Source organism: Hippoglossus stenolepis, chromosome 9 (assembly GCF_022539355.2).
Source record: "Hippoglossus stenolepis isolate QCI-W04-F060 chromosome 9, HSTE1.2, whole genome shotgun sequence".
Lineage (NCBI taxonomy): Eukaryota > Metazoa > Chordata > Actinopteri > Pleuronectiformes > Pleuronectidae > Hippoglossus > Hippoglossus stenolepis.
The window spans coordinates 15,404,411-15,419,963 of NC_061491.1; the positions used below are offsets into that span (position 1 = coordinate 15,404,411).

The 15,553-nt window shown below is 44.9% G+C and overlaps 1 protein-coding gene across 1 annotated transcript in view; it reads left to right on the forward strand.

Moving 5' to 3' along the window:
• fam222aa (family with sequence similarity 222 member Aa) overlaps nt 1-15,553 on the forward strand; it is a 48,943-nt gene that overhangs the window by 12,649 nt on the left and 20,741 nt on the right. The gene's annotated exons all lie outside the window — the stretch shown is intronic.

Consider the following 15,553-nt stretch of genomic DNA (forward strand, 5'->3'; position numbering starts at 1 on the left):
TCACATGATCGCAAGACTTCTGGTCAATGGAAATGGATATACGTTCTCCAACAGGGAGCAAAGACTGCTTTGTGATCATCTGTGCGATCACACACCCGGTGCATGCACACAACCCTGTGTGCACGGAGCTATTCACAGTTGTTCATCCTCTGTGACGCACAGTTGAAAACACAGGAAACCAATCCATTTATAAGGACTTCAGAACAATATAACTCCACCTTTTGTATTGGCTTTAGTCTGGCACTTCACTGCAATCTCTCATGCTGCTGCTGCCGCTCGGAGAATATTGATAGTTTGAACAGTAAAGAAATGTTGAGGTGACGCATTTTTTATTTTAATCATGTGCTTCATTAACTTGAAAGAATTGTGGCCTAGTTTTCTAATAGTTGACACCGGTTTTAAGTTTATCCACTTCAGTATTATATGAAAAAATGTCCTCAGGGCGCTGCTTGTGTTTTGCAGTGGTGAAGGTTTTCTCTGCTCTCTGTGTATGTAGCCTCGCTGCAGTGCTTTATATCAACAGGGAAGTTCTCTGTGCTTTATGCAGTTTTTTCTGTGCACAAAGATGAGTGAGTCTCCGCAACAGTTGGCCCTTTAAACGTGCTAAATGTGCTAAACTGCAACTCTGTGTTTCTTCTCAACATGTGTGATGTATGCGCTGCGAAGTGTTTTTGGTCTTGGTTGCAGTTTAAACACAAAACACCGCTGCCCCAGATTCACATACTAACACCCCTCCACCTGAGCGTGATCCCCTGCAACCAGCCCCCCCCTCTCTCCGCCCATCATCCAAAACAGATTCTCTCCCAGTTCCTCTGCTTTCAAAGCGCTCGCATAGCTCGACTGTGTCGGAGCACGCCCCTCCTCCCTGACCCCTCCTCTGAGAGACAGCACTCTTGACCTGCTGCCCCATTGTTTCCAGCGGGGATGGATGGGGAGCCGCCCCAGTCGGCGCGATCCTTCACTCAATAGCGGCTCCATCTGTTGACTGCGTGACTCTGGGTTACAAGCGGGGATTTTGCTCCGTCTGTGCAGGGTGTGAAAGGAGCTATCTCAGGGGGCTTCCTGAATAGGGTTTTAAAACTGCAGTGGCAGGGCGTTGTGATGCCCCTCACAGCCCACCCTTCTCCCCTCTCCCCTCCACCCGTCGTCAGCCCAACACAGCCGGCTGGGTTTGTGCAGGATGAGAGGCTTTCATTGTGCCTGTTCACAGGCCCCTAGGCAACAGGGTCACCTTGTCCCCAAACAAATGCTGCCCTCAGTGGGATTGTTGGCACTGTGTGTCTGTGTTTTCATGTGTGTGTGTGTGTGTGTGTGTGTGTGTGTGTGTGTGGAGGGGCTGTGGGTATTTGAGTATAAGAATGCATCATCAGGAAGAGGGCAGAGGCCTTGGCTGTGAGGACATTTATCTAACATCTCTGCCTTTCACATCAAGGCCTATTCAGTGCAATCCTTCTGCATCATGCTTTCAAAAGACACAACCGATAGAGAAACACTCTGGGCTGCTGTTCAGGTCAAACTGCTGTCGCTGAGGATTCAGATCAACAAAGCTGCTGATGTCATTTTATATCTTAGAATTTAAAAAATCCCTATGACACTATCCACGTTTGGTCTCTTACAATGATGGTGGATCTCTGCTTTGGGTTTTTTAGGCCAGTCTGTTCTGTGGATCATCCTATTAAACAGAGGGAAATGGTGAAAAACCTAAATTTGTGGCTGTTTTGAGAGTTGCTTCGCCTTCAGTCATTAATGTTGAAATTCCAGTCCGCCAGACATTTTTGTTATCTACATGCTTGCTGTTATTTAGTATTTTCTCTCGGGTGAAAATAAGCCATTCCCTCTGGGATCATTTTCTTTCTCCTGAATAAAACTCCCATCAAGCAAAAGATGATTTTTCTTGTGGAAATCCATTATTTTATTCCAGTGCAGGTCGAAGTAGTTGTACATACGATATTGATCATGTTTAGGCTTTTAGACTCTTCTTTTTTCTCTCTGCCTCTGACAGTATAAAGTCAGCTGCAGTTTAATTCAGTTATTGTTCTTTTGTTTGAAAGTAATGGGGGGTCACACTCTTGCCAGGAGCTTAGTCCTGAAGAGGCACAATCAAGCACCCTCATCCCCTCGTTTCCTGTTCCTTTCCTTTATCGCAGAGCCACAGTCACTACTGGGGCCTGAACCCCTCAGCTGTGACAGGTTGTCCCCAACACATGCACCTTTACAGAAGTGAAGATGATTAAAGCCCCTGGATTGCTCTCCTCATGTCTCCTGCACATGTATTTCACTGCCACCTTTCTCCTTAGGCTGAAGAAAAGTCAGTCAGTATCAGACAGAGAAGCAGGCGGTGGGTGCGGGCGTGGAGCCCCCTCACCAGACGAGACAGAGTTAAAGGAGGAGGGGGGTTGTTGAGTGGAATGAGTGGAGGTAGAAAACTGCAGTGACAGCAGAATGAATAAATTGAAAAATTCTCTCATTGTAAATTGTCTATCGCTCATGACAAACGATCTGATAGGCGAGCGGCCCGGGTTCCCGACGCATCCGTCCCAATAGAGCTGTGAATAACTGGTCTATCTCCACACTGCTTAGCACTGGCCCCACACTTAATAATTCATACAGTGTGAAATATTTTCCCCGGTACAGATATGCCAAAGAGCTGCCGCCAGCAGGCGGGGGCGGTGAGGGGGGTGTCCCTGCGGTGCTAATTTGGGGGATGGTGACGTGCATAGATTTCTAAGGGGGTTCTAGTTTACAGGAGATGCCTCAGACACATTTGCTCTCCTGTACGCTCTGTCTGTTATTGGAAAGAGCCGAGTGGGAGATGCAGAGAGAGTGAGCGGGTGCAGATGACATTTAACTCATGGCTGATCTGCCAGGAAGTGCGAACACAGAGGGGAAATACATTTCCATTTAAGCTGACTGAACACAGTTATCAGTGACTGTGGGGACAAAGGGAAGCTGTACATCCACTAAGTAGTTTTTGCTGTTTGCCCCGGTGACTGTTGTGGCATTAGTGGCAGCAGGTGTCTGTGGACACCTGGTTCGTGTCTCCTGTTTCCATCAGGTGACTCGTCCTGCGTCTGTCTCCTCCAGTAGCTCAGCTGTGAAAAGCAGCTCTCATGGTCCCTGACCTTATTGTCCCCGTCATTCACAGTGCCGAGGTCACACCACCTTATTCACCACAGCAACGGAGCAATGCTTGTGCATGTACGGATGCGTGCTTTCCTGCGATAGTGTCGTTCCCCAGTGTCAGTTTTGCTGTCCTGTGGTTTTTGTCTTGCTCAGTCCAGTACAAACTGGGTTTTTATGGTTCGCATTCAGGCCCTGATACCAATTATGCAAACTATTAAAAATTTAAGGAGGACAGTCTTTTATAATTTAATCCTAAAGTAATAGATTCTATTAAAAATGCATGAGAGGAGCTTTATAGATGGAGCTGGAATTAGTGTCTATCAAAGACTCCAGTCAAGGATGCTGGGGGAACGGGCAGCAGGAGTGGTGGTACTGCCTCATTATTCAAATAGGATATGATTACCATAGAGCAGGAGTCCCTCAGAGCTGTAGCAGAGCTCGCTGGCCACTGTGATCACAAACAGGAGGAGTCTAGTTGGGCTCCCTGAAGGGAGATCTCTCCTTTCTTCCAGTGAAATGAAACTGGTTTTAGATTTCCTGTTTTAACTTCCACAAACGGGATTGGAAGTGACACGTGATTTGTCGTGTTTTAAAAGCATTCCGTTGTTGAAATACTCTGTTGTCCTCTTGGGTTTCTGCCCCCTGGTGTTTCACTTTAGATTATTTAGTCTTGTCCTTGCTGAAAGCATGTAGAAGGTGTTCAAGCATGAAAACAGAAAGCCTGCTGTGTTGTAACTTAATGGCTCATGCAGCAAGCAAGACGCAGACCTTGGCCTCAGTGCTCCCTGCTCTACCCCACAGAGCTTCCTGAACAGGTGAACAGCCGAGTCGAGTCGTCCCTGTCTGACTCTCCGCAGTGTGTTCTGGTAGTTTTTTTTTTTTAAAGCACAAACAACCATATTTGCTTTGTTTAACTTTAAAACTTTTCACTTGTTTTGTTGCCAGTTTTATGCTGCATCCAGGCAGAGGAGCGAGCTAAACAGTTTTTCTGCATGGCAGGTTTTATGGAGTACTGATAGCGGTTGAATTTCTCTCTGTTGTCATTGCTCTTCACTTCACTTCACTTCAATTCACCTCGATAATTACTGGTAGAGAACTGAGGTGATTCAGATACCTAAACAGCTTCGGAAAAGGCTCTGTGCCTATTAATGCGCTGCAAGAAGGGGATTGAAAAAGCAAAACCCTCTTGAAGCTTATGTGGATTCCAAGTTCTGCCTCGGAGGTATATTCCTTGCCTTTTTGATGTAATGGTTGCCTGTTTATGGAATTAATCCAATGAGCTTAATCGATCATCATCGTGGAAAGGTCAAGAGGAGAAGCTGTTGTGTTTGAAGTGCTTATCCCACGGAGGAGTGCCAGAAATGTGACACCTCCTTATGAGGGGGCGGTGGCGTGCAGATTAGTGACGGACAGGGTGGCCCAGGGGGATGATTTAGGGAGATTCAGCTCTAAATACTTTGTGTATTTCAGAGAGCGAGAGAGAGATAGAGAGAGAGAGAGAGAATGTAAGCTGCCTCCCCCAAGACCTGATTTCAGCAGGAAAGCATATTAGTAGATTTAAAAGAATTTTTTTCTGGAAAAAAGGAAAACGAAGGGGGTCACAGTTGGCGGTGAAAGGTGAACAAAAGTTTATTGTTTTTAACCTCCTGTCCACAGTTCATGTTTAATGTGGCTTGAAGTTACCAGTCAGTTTCATCCCTGTGCAGTCTAATCTAATCTGGAGTGGGTATAGCTGTGGGCAGCATCTGTGCTCCGAGTTGAAACGGGGCTTTCTCTCTGCCTAATCCTCTATCCAGGGATCACTCAGTAGGGTGAAGACAATTACCAGCCTGCTTTCTCATGCTAATGGAATCTCTAACTAGATCTTACAGAAAGAGGGGGAAAAAATAGATGGAGGAAGAGGAGAAGCAGGGACAATGGCGCAGAAAGATGACCCAACTAAAATGGGTTTTTAGATTACCATTTAATTATTGATAGAGGCCCGGTTGTACGGCCTAAGGTATGGATTTGGGAAAGCATTTACTGGAAAAGAGATAAATTATCAAGTTATTTTGGTGTGTGTGTGTCTGATGAGGAAGTTGCTGAGACAGGACTGATGTCACTGACATATCAGCAGCTGTGTGCCTTTCACCTTTTTATCACCTGCCTTCAGCAAGGTGTCTGGAGTGGTTTTAAATTGCATTAATATGCAGGAATTTATAGATTGCCTCTCTTGGCATTTCTGCAGGGAGGGGAAGAGAGTATTACAGTCTCCATCTGCACTAATTACTGGGTCTTGGCAGTATTACCTGTCTCTTGTGAAGGACAAACCAAGGCACCGAGCAGTAACACGGAGCAGAAGGAGCTCATCTGTCGGGGGGGTCTTCAGGAAGAGGGATGTCTCCGGGGTATTTTTTACTCTGATGTGGTTGAAGTGTCGGGAGCCTTGACGAGAATTTTAAAAAAAAATCTGCAAGCAACATCAATAAACTAAATGACTTTCGCCAAACTTCCTTCATCTGGATCAGAGAGAAAAGCAAACAGGCTTTGCACCTGATTTCAGTGACAGTTGCACATTCACTCAAACTGTTGTTAAATACATGTATATCAGCGTCTATCTTCTGTTAATCCTGGTGGAAACTTAAATCGACTGTCTCCGTCGGTGTGTCGGGAGATTTAAAGTCATGGCGGCTCAAGAATAAATCTTAACAGGTGTACACCAGCCGTGTTCTCCTTGAAGCGTAGTTCTGAGACCTGCAACAGCAGGCAAGTCTTTGTTCTACCGAATAAATCACAGGAGCGACGAAATCCTTGAGAGGAAGGAGATAATCAAAGCTCTGCATTTGCCGTTATCTTCGCGATGACCTCGCTTCTCAATTCTATCCATGGCTGGACTGACTGACTGATAACAGGAGCCCTTATCGGGTTGGCTTTTGTCATGGAAAGCCTCGACCATTTTAAATCATTACGGCCTGCCCACTTTTTCACTTTCACCAATCGTTGAGTGACACCAAGACCTTGCCCGTGAACACAAGAGATCGATGCTTTAACTCTTTGCACTTTGGGCAGCCCTCTCTCGCTGCCCGGGGTTGCCAGGGTTCCTGCATCCCAAATCTGCAAGCGGTAATCCCTCAGCTCGCTGTGGGCTTCTCAGGTTTCTGTGTTTTTGTCTGTCAGCCTGTCAGGAAGACTTCTTGGATTGCTGCTGCACAAACATCTTGCTGGTGTTTGTGCCATCTGTGCCTTTAGCCAGCAGGTGATTACCAACCGCAGGCTCACCTCCCACTCCGTCCAACTGGAGTCCCTGTGCTGGCACGGTCAGGGCCCGCTTCAAGAGGGAGCGGGAAGACAACAGCTGGATAGCACACATTACGGAGGGAGAGGAGAGGCTGCCGAGTCTCATCGATGGAAACTGCAGCGAGGAGAAAATATGCAGAGGAAAATGTCTGCTTCCTCCCCAGCTAGCTTAGCTGTGAGCAGTTGTGTCATCCTCGCTTTTATACTTCTTAACATCCAGCAGAGCAAAAATGGCTTTGTCACACTTCAAATATATCAAATGAGATCAGTGTCAACATTTCAACGGTGCACTATTTGATTGCCTTGTGGGCTTCACAACACACTAATGTTATGCATGACTGACTATTGGATCTGTGACACCCTCCAGTGAGAGACGGCAGCGTTGTCCTTTGGACCATGGGAATTGGGGTCACCTTAGGCCCCGCAGAGAGCGATGCTCGGAGTCGGGCTTCGGCAAGTGAGAGAAGAAATCACATTGTTTGAATTTAATTATATTCCATTGATTTATTGAACACCCATTAATAAGCATACATTTCGAGGCAGGGCCATTTAGCGTGAAGGTTTTTCTCCTGCTCGCTCTCTCCCTCTTCTCTCCCTCGCCTGCTCACTCCATTTCATCATAAATTGACATAAGCCTTTCTTTGAAGTTCAGGAGCCAAGCAGAGGAATGACAGCACAACAAACAATGAACAAAACACAAAAAGACAATGAACACTGTTTGAATATTCAAGTGAGCCACCATAGGATGGGTAGAGGAAAAAGGAGCCCTTGTTTTATTGTTGTTGCGTTAAGCTGTGAATGGACCTGTCGAGGACAATAAAGGATTGTGTCACATTTGGATAAGAAATTTTGCAATATCAACAATGCTTAACAAATGGTGTGTAATAAGGTTTACTAACAAAATATAAATCCTAGCATGAAAACCAAGAAAGCACCGCTAATTTTTCACATTTGGCTGAAGTGAGTGTGGAGGGGTTTGTGATTTATGTTCGGAAGTCCTGCCTGGCGAGGCGGCATCTGCTGCAGAAAGAAAAATCCGAAAATGATTTGTTTTTTTCTAAGAGGGGAATTTAGTTTTTAATGCGGGTGCGTATCTGTGATCAACATCTGTGATGAACTCCACAGCTATACCCGTCACATCTGTTCAGCATGTCACAGTGTTCGCAGGGGTTTCTGTGTGAAAGTATTAGATGACAACTGATGCTGCTACTGTGCAAAACAATACAACAAAGGCTGTGGCAATAAGAGGAGGAGAGGATGTGTTTCCCCTGTGGTTTGTCTGACAATCTTAAGCCAAGCTCTCATTGCTCACAGTCCCTCGCTGGCATCAGCAGGAGCACAAAGACTCAGTGGTGTTGTAAGAGCACCTTGGTTGTACAGTGCAGGAAACAAACAGATCGAACCGAGGGACTCGCCGAGTGTGAACGCAGGCATGAGATGGGTTTCAGGTTGCGGGTTAGTTCACAGGAGGCACATGTAACTACCGCAAAACTGCAAAAACCAAAAAAGAATACAAATATCTCAGTTTGAAGAAGAGGAGCAGTATGTAGAAGATGCAGACGAAGATGCCAACTTAGAAATACAACAAGATTCGAGCGCTTTTTGGGATAAGGGTCGACGTCCTTGTCAATGCGCTGTAAACAAAAACACACAATTTCGCTCAACAGAATTTATACAGTATGTCCTGCCTCCTGCATGCTCTACCCAGACGCCACCTCTCACCTGAACGCCCCGGGAAATGTCTTGTTGTTGTGAACGCGTCTAACCCGGAGAGTCTCCTGCTGCATTCATCTTCATCCCTTCATTCATGAGAAGGTCTGGACACTATTGTCGAGACATTTTCCTGAGTTCCTGTCTGTTAAGGGCTGTAGACTTGTGGTTGCCACACAGATAGCTTGCTGTATAGGTTTGTTGCTATTAAATCTTAATGAGTTTAAAGTAGTTTTTAATTAAACATGCCACAGCTACATTTCAATAAACTCAGTACTCAAAGCCTCTGCTACAAACATTTCTGATAGGCTCTGTGATACAAGTGAAAAATGTACTTAATTTAAAATACCACATCAGATGTAAATGTCATGTGACCAGGTGGTGTCAAAGTCAGAAGTCAGGCCTCAGCTCACTGTTGCCTCTGTGCACGGTTCACCTGTAGTGTAGGTGTAAAGAGAGCAGAATTTAGAGCCTTACGTAACCAATGCTTCTGAGAATTGGAGGCTCTGGTTGTTTCCGAGAATTGCAGTGGACGGTGCATTGTTTTCCTCCCTAACCTGGGTGGCCGTGGTAGTAGAGTTACACGCCTCCTACAGTGTTTCAAGGATTTGAGGACATTTCTTTTATTCCGAAATCATACAAGGGAGCAGAGTGGGTTACGAGTCCCCGGTGCTTGTGCAAAGAGCAGAACCAGGTGAGAGCCGAACTGCAGGAATGATCCCGTCTCTCTCACCAGAATAGACAAACACAGACTCTAAATGCACCTAAGGGCACAATCCACCTTAAAGTGCCCATTTCATTCTGTTTCCCCCTTTTCTGTAGTGTGTCAGAACCTTTTCTGTGCACGTAAAAAAAGCCAAAGTCAGAGGCACAGGGAGTCCTTCTCTCCTTCTCCTCCTGAAGCGCCTGAAACGGCTTGTTTGCATTCCTGACTTTTTTCCGTGCAGATTCTGCGTCACCAACTAACACAGCAGCCTTCCGGCGAGTTTGGCCAGAATTTGTACAGCAGAACATACGCCATTGTTACCATGGCTACAGCTGTGTTTACAGCTGATCATGGAGCCTCTAGGTAACACATGCTCTAAGCAATTGACCAATCACAGAAGGGTTGGCCGGCTTATTAATGAGAGCAGAGATGGCTCTTTGGGAGGCAGGCCAATACCCAAACAAAGTATTTCAGCCAGAAGGTGTGAAGAGGTGCAGCAGCAACATACTGTGTGAGACAAATGCATATTTTGAACATTACATTGCAGCTAACCTTATTCTTGTAGATCCCCAAATCAAAGTTATGACCCTGTAAATGGTCAATGTGGCCACTTTAACCACCTGTAGACTTGTATCTAACAGCGTGAACTAAATTCTACCTGACAGGTCATCTCCAGGCCATCCAAAATTCACTGGTAGAATACAGCTCATGTAGTGGCTGAAAACATATGGTTTAATTCAGCATAATATCCTCAATTATTCATAAGACCTTCAACGTCCCTCATTCCAGCATTTGGAACACATCCATCCAAGGTTTAAACCCAGACCTGCCTCTGTATAACTTTATATCTAAATTTCATATTTGCTGGACCTCAGCTCTTTGCATTCTCCACGTTTGGCATGCAGTTGCCAAATAGCCATAATGGCTCAGCGCTTTGTGAGCCTGTTATTTGCCATTGATGAAACCTAGCCCGGCACAAAGATGCAGCAGTTGGCTGTGAAGTCAATTAGTCCTTATTGCTATTACAGGGTTGACATTAGTCTAGGCAGGCGTGTTTTGATTAGAGATGACAGACGACTCGCTGCTATTGGACTGCCAGACATTCCTCACCCTTCATCCCATGGGTGAAGCTATTGAAGCTGACTGGAATATGGAAAGCTAACAGCTGAGTGTTTTTGCCAAGATGCCTTTCATCTGCACAGAAACCTCTTATAAATATGACTGCATACGAGGCTGTATAAGCCCCAATAACGCCGGCATGATGCATCGTATATATAAGGCTCAGCTGCCAATATGTTATTCCAACACTGTATATCATGGCAATAATGTCTAAACTGTAGGCTTTTACACACAATGGCCTTTTGTTGTGCAGGTTATTTATTGTGCTGGTGTGAGGTTGTGCAGAGCTGGTGGGTGAGTGCATCCAGGGGCTTGTATTGTTAGGGAATCAGTGGCTCTTGTTTGTGGAGCTGGGAGGGTTTGTTAACAATGCCTTTTTTATGTCCCAGAGTGGCGTGCCTGTCGACAAACGTCCCCTCAGAATTTTTGTTTGTGTGTTGTTTTGTTGTTGTTGTTGGGGTGTGTGTGTGTGGGGGATCGGGGACGGCTAACATAACCCTCTCATTGTGTGTTCCGTCCAAACAGACCGGTTTTCTATCAGGCACATGCGAGCGTTAGTGTGTGTGTGTTTTGAATATACTGTATGAGTGCAAATTATTTAGTGCAGATGTGTGGAAAGTGCCGAGCCGAAGGGGTTTACTGCCAGTCCTTCCTAATGGAGCTTTTCACTCTCCCTCCATTCATGTGACGGTATGGTGACGGAGAAGGGGGAGCTGGGGATTAAGGGGGTAGAAGCAGTGCCTTGTTAAAGAAAAAGAAAGGGTTTGAGTGTGTCGATTGGATTAACTTGTTTGGGCTTATTAAGAGGGGAGACACAGCAGCTTGTTAAAAGCACTGCATGGGGTGTCCCACAGTGAGACGGCAGGGTCACCATTCAATTAGGCTGTAGCCCCACCCCTGTTCATTGTGGAGGCAGTCTGCCAGGCTCCCGGACCACGGCTGGTCCCACACTGTGAGGGGGGGGGGGTGTTCACTGGAGACGCTTTTAACTGAGACACAGGAATCTGTGATGCTTAGTGATTGGTTTACTGTAAAAATTACTGGCAGATAACATTAGTGCTGGGAGTTGTTGTGCTATTATGGCTAAAACGACGCGTTTCAAGTTTGATACCAAAGTGATCGGTGATACCTTACTCTAACAATTATTAGCTTGTTCCTCATTCCAGACAAGAACATTAATATTGGATGATTATACAACACCTCAAATAAACAACATTTATTATATTTATTTCCATCCAGTAATGTTTTAGAACTAGAGAGGCACTCAGTAGAGCTCATACCTCCGCCAACGCAGTCCCCTTAATTCAATCAAACCGCACCAGATCTCACACACTCATAGAAGTCAGCTCTTTAAATGTGCCTGTTTTTTTTTCATCGAGAGCCATTTTGTTATTTTCATGTAATCTTTCTAACAAACAAACAAACCTTCCAACAAACAAACAGGGGTGAAAACATAACCTCATAACACACATCTCATTTATTGCATTTGTGCATCCAAACAACATTATGGTTAACATTAAAGGGGAAGGTTACTGCAAATTGTGGTTTGGGTTTTGGAATTGAAACACACAAATGATATGACCACATTTTTACAGTTAATAATAAAAAGTCGGATTTCAGGATGTGATCGGACAGTAACTCGTGAACAACTGTCAACCACCCTGACTTCTAATGTGAATAGAACTGCTATGATACTGGGCTCATTTTTCAACCTAATTTTTCATATTACAAAAGGTCCAAAGGTTCACAAATGTTAAATAGGAACCAGGAGCTTTGCTCATTTAGGATAATATTTATGCCTCACATATTTATGCCTCACTTTTTCCTGCACCTGAACGACGTATATCTCAAAACACACACACATACACTCCGCTTATTCACCCATGACCTCGCTGCTGCACCCGGCACTTGGCAGGATGCTTATCTGGACAGACAGCTTTGGGCGCAGGGAGCCATCTCCTCTGATCTCCTCTGGAGTTTAAGAACCTTTTAACTAAGAAATAGCCCTCTGCCAAGCCCACCACCTCTTGATTCCGGCTTATTCCCTGATCTCATGGGACTGATCTTCCGCCCCCGTTGCAAACCCTGCAGCAGCGTTTGCAGAAAGAGCCGATAGCCATCCTGGCTTTTGAGATATCCCCGCACTGGTGTAATAGGAGACCTGTGAGTGGATTTGATGAGTGAGTGAAGTGCAGGTGGTTTTTTTCAAGCAGCATGTAGGGTTTGTGTGTGTGTGTGTGTGTGTGTGTGTGTGTGTGTGTGTGTGTGTGTGTGTGTGTGTGTGTGTGTGTGTGTGTGTGTGTGTGTGTGTGTGTGTGTGTGTGTGTGTGTGTGTGTGTGTGTGTGTGTGTGTGTGTGTGTGTGTGTGTGTTTGTGTTTGTGTGTGTGTGTCCTAACCCATTCTACAGCACCTTCATGGGGATTGACCCGGGCACGACAGGCTGTTTTAGGGGCAGCTGGATGACAGGTCACAGGGTTTTGGTTTTGGAGATAATTTCCTGCTCAATGATGGACATCTGCTAAGTAGAACAATAACCTAATAGGAGGAGATGAGGGGAAAGGGGCGACATGACAAACAAGTCAAAGACTTGCTCCTTCTGCCTCGCTCTTAAAGGAGAATAATAGGAGAAAATTGGTTCTTGAAATTGAATTGAAAAAAGCGGGTCTCTCTCTCTGCAAAGTATAATGCCTCAGAATACATTTGGTGAGCAGCAAATGGAGAAAAATGGAGGGTAGTTACACGATTGTCTTTCATTTCAGAGCGGGGGGGAAAACTGCAGAGGTATGCCCCGTTAAGACTAGCTTTTAGTCTCAATCTACACCATGTGTCCCCGTCCTCTCGCTCTCTCCACCACTATCTCTTAACAAATGGGCTGTGAGGACGGACTTGTTGTGAAATTAGTATCCTCACAGAGAGGACACAGAGAAAGGATTATGTGAATAGCCAGTAATGAGCTCAAAGTGCCAGTGTGTTTGGGCCAGGCCTGCCTGTGTGCGAGAGGAAATGGCACTGCGAGCGACCTTTTTTTTTGCTCAAGCACCTGGCGAGAAAAAGAGTGGCCCCTCTCTCCCATCTGCAACGTGTGTGTTTGTGTGTAAGCGAGTGTGAGTGTGAGTGTGAGTGTGAGTGTGTGTGTGTGTCTGAGAGAGAGAGAGAGAGAGAGAGGGTGAACCAACCAGAAACAGGGAATTAACAATAAATTCCATCTGAAATCTGAATTTACTCTCATTTGTGAGAACGAATGTTTTATTTTTGTGAACATTTTCACACTTTCAGGTTTTGTGCTGAATGTGTTGTTTTGTGACGCTCTCAAAGGGGTATAGACTGTGAGTGTTAGGTGTGTTGTAGAAGCCTCAGGGTCTGAGGTCGCATTTAACGTCTTGTGAAAAATGTTTTATTAAAACACTTTTTTTAAAGTGGGTGAGAGACTGAATTCTTCGCAGGGATGATGCATTTGTCTGTAACACCTGCTTCTGATCTTTAACTATTCAGACCGGGAAAATCATTCAGCCTTATGATTATAGGCAGCGAGACGGGTTATCATGTTTCCCTCTTTCCTCCATTTCTCAATCCAGGCTTTTTATCAGGTTTTATTTGATCTGTGAAGGGGAAATAATTTTAAACATTTGTTTAAAAATAGTGTCGGTAAATATGTACAGACTGCTCGAAACTCTGTTTTTGAATAAGGACGATTGTTAAAGTTAATACAAACGCACCCATTGTTCTAGTTTTGGTGATACATTTATTGGTACTATAAAAAATTTGATTAGTCAAAATATTTAGTCACAGTAGGACGTGAACTCGTGGGAAGAAATTTGTCAACAATCTAACTCTCAAACCAAAGACTGTATTGAATTGTATTTTTTTTCCCACAAGATTGAAGGTCAAATGGTTTTATTGGATCTGAAAAGTAGTATTTAAATATAAATATGAGAAATTTATTTAATTCTCATCCTGATCATTTGATTTACTGTAATTTTTTTTTAGTGTTGAAACTGTACAAAAACACAAAGTAACTTTTAATTGTAATTTTTTAACTTTTCATATTCCACATGACTGTTTTCCACCTCGGTCAATACAACAGGAACATTTTGTCATTTGCAAAGGTTGTTGTGATGGAGTACTCGCGTTAGTGGTTTAATATTTTGATGTTTCTCCACTCGTGATCTATATTTTGCTTTATTCCCTAAATGAGGGAGAACAGGACCTGGCGCTTTATGAACTGCCATTAATTCACGTTGTAATCACTGTAATTGCTTTCTTTCATATTAAAATGATAATCTATAAAACTAAGTAATGGACTGATGGCAGGTGGCTAAATGTTCATTTAGTGATTCACTGAGAAAATAAATAACAGGGGACGAGGCTGTGACAGGCATGGGAGGAATCATTTTTCAATAATCTGCCACGCATCATGGCGAGAGACGCTGGCGCTGACAGCATAGATGAAATATTTGCTTCTGTTCTTTGTTTTAATATGGGAGGAGGCCCAGATGGAAATGATAGCGTTTTATATCAATGCATTTTGGACGAGAGGCTCAAACACATGCAGGGCTAAGACTAAGGTCTTGTGGTGCTTTGCAGAGACAGCCGGTGCATTTTAGGTGTGTTTGGGCTTCTGCAGTGTTTTAGCCTACATACAGTAACACAGTAACAGCACATGCTACTGGAAACCGAACAGTAACCACCAAGTGAACTATAGGCGAGTGAATCTTGATCCTTATCATATAGATGCACTTTCTGATCTGGACCTTTTATGGTTTGCTTTTGCTTCTCTCGTCTGGCAAATAATCCAAGTAGAAGACTTTGTAATCAGTCATCATTGTGCTATGTGACATCGGTATGTTGCTGATGAATGATACCCTCCATGCTCCTCGACTGCTGAAGGTTCTTAGTGAGGGAGCTCCATGTGTCCCCATGCTGGCCCACATATATATATATATAAAAACCTGTGTACGTCCTGTGTTTCCACTGGGGCTATGATGGGCTTTTTGAGAGGAAACTAGCAGCAACTGCCTCCCTGTTCCTGAGTGAAGGTGGAAAAAGGGGGAGTGTAGAGCTGGAGATTTATGGCCTAGAGGGAGATTGATTAGTGCCGTCACTAGTCCTGATGTACGGTTGGCAGTCTCCCCCTCCCAACCCATCACATTTGCTCACACACACAACCACGCGGTTCAACACGTAGCTACACATACATCCAGACACCGCACAGTCCCCCAGGCCTTTCCTGACAGTCCCCCAGAGCTGCTGCATGTTAAGTTGGAGCAGACAGACGGCTGTTTTCTCAGCATTACCATTTTTTTTTTGCCATCCATAGATAATGCCATCAATCACCAAGTACACACTGCCCTGGAAGGAATGTGCCGGCTACACTCTGTGTGCGCCTGTGTGTTTGTTTTGAGGACGGTTTCATAGACAGGAGATGTGGTTGAATGGCTGTGTGGATGCGCTGTTTGAAGCTGCAGAGTGACTGGCCTGGACTGTGCTCTGAACCCGTGTCAACTGTGCAGCCCCGGTGCAGGTGTGTGTTTATCATTCAGCACACAGAGCTGAGAGGCAGGCAGCTGTAGGCATGCTTTCCCAATTAAATCCTGGGTGAGAAACCTAGCCCATCTCGC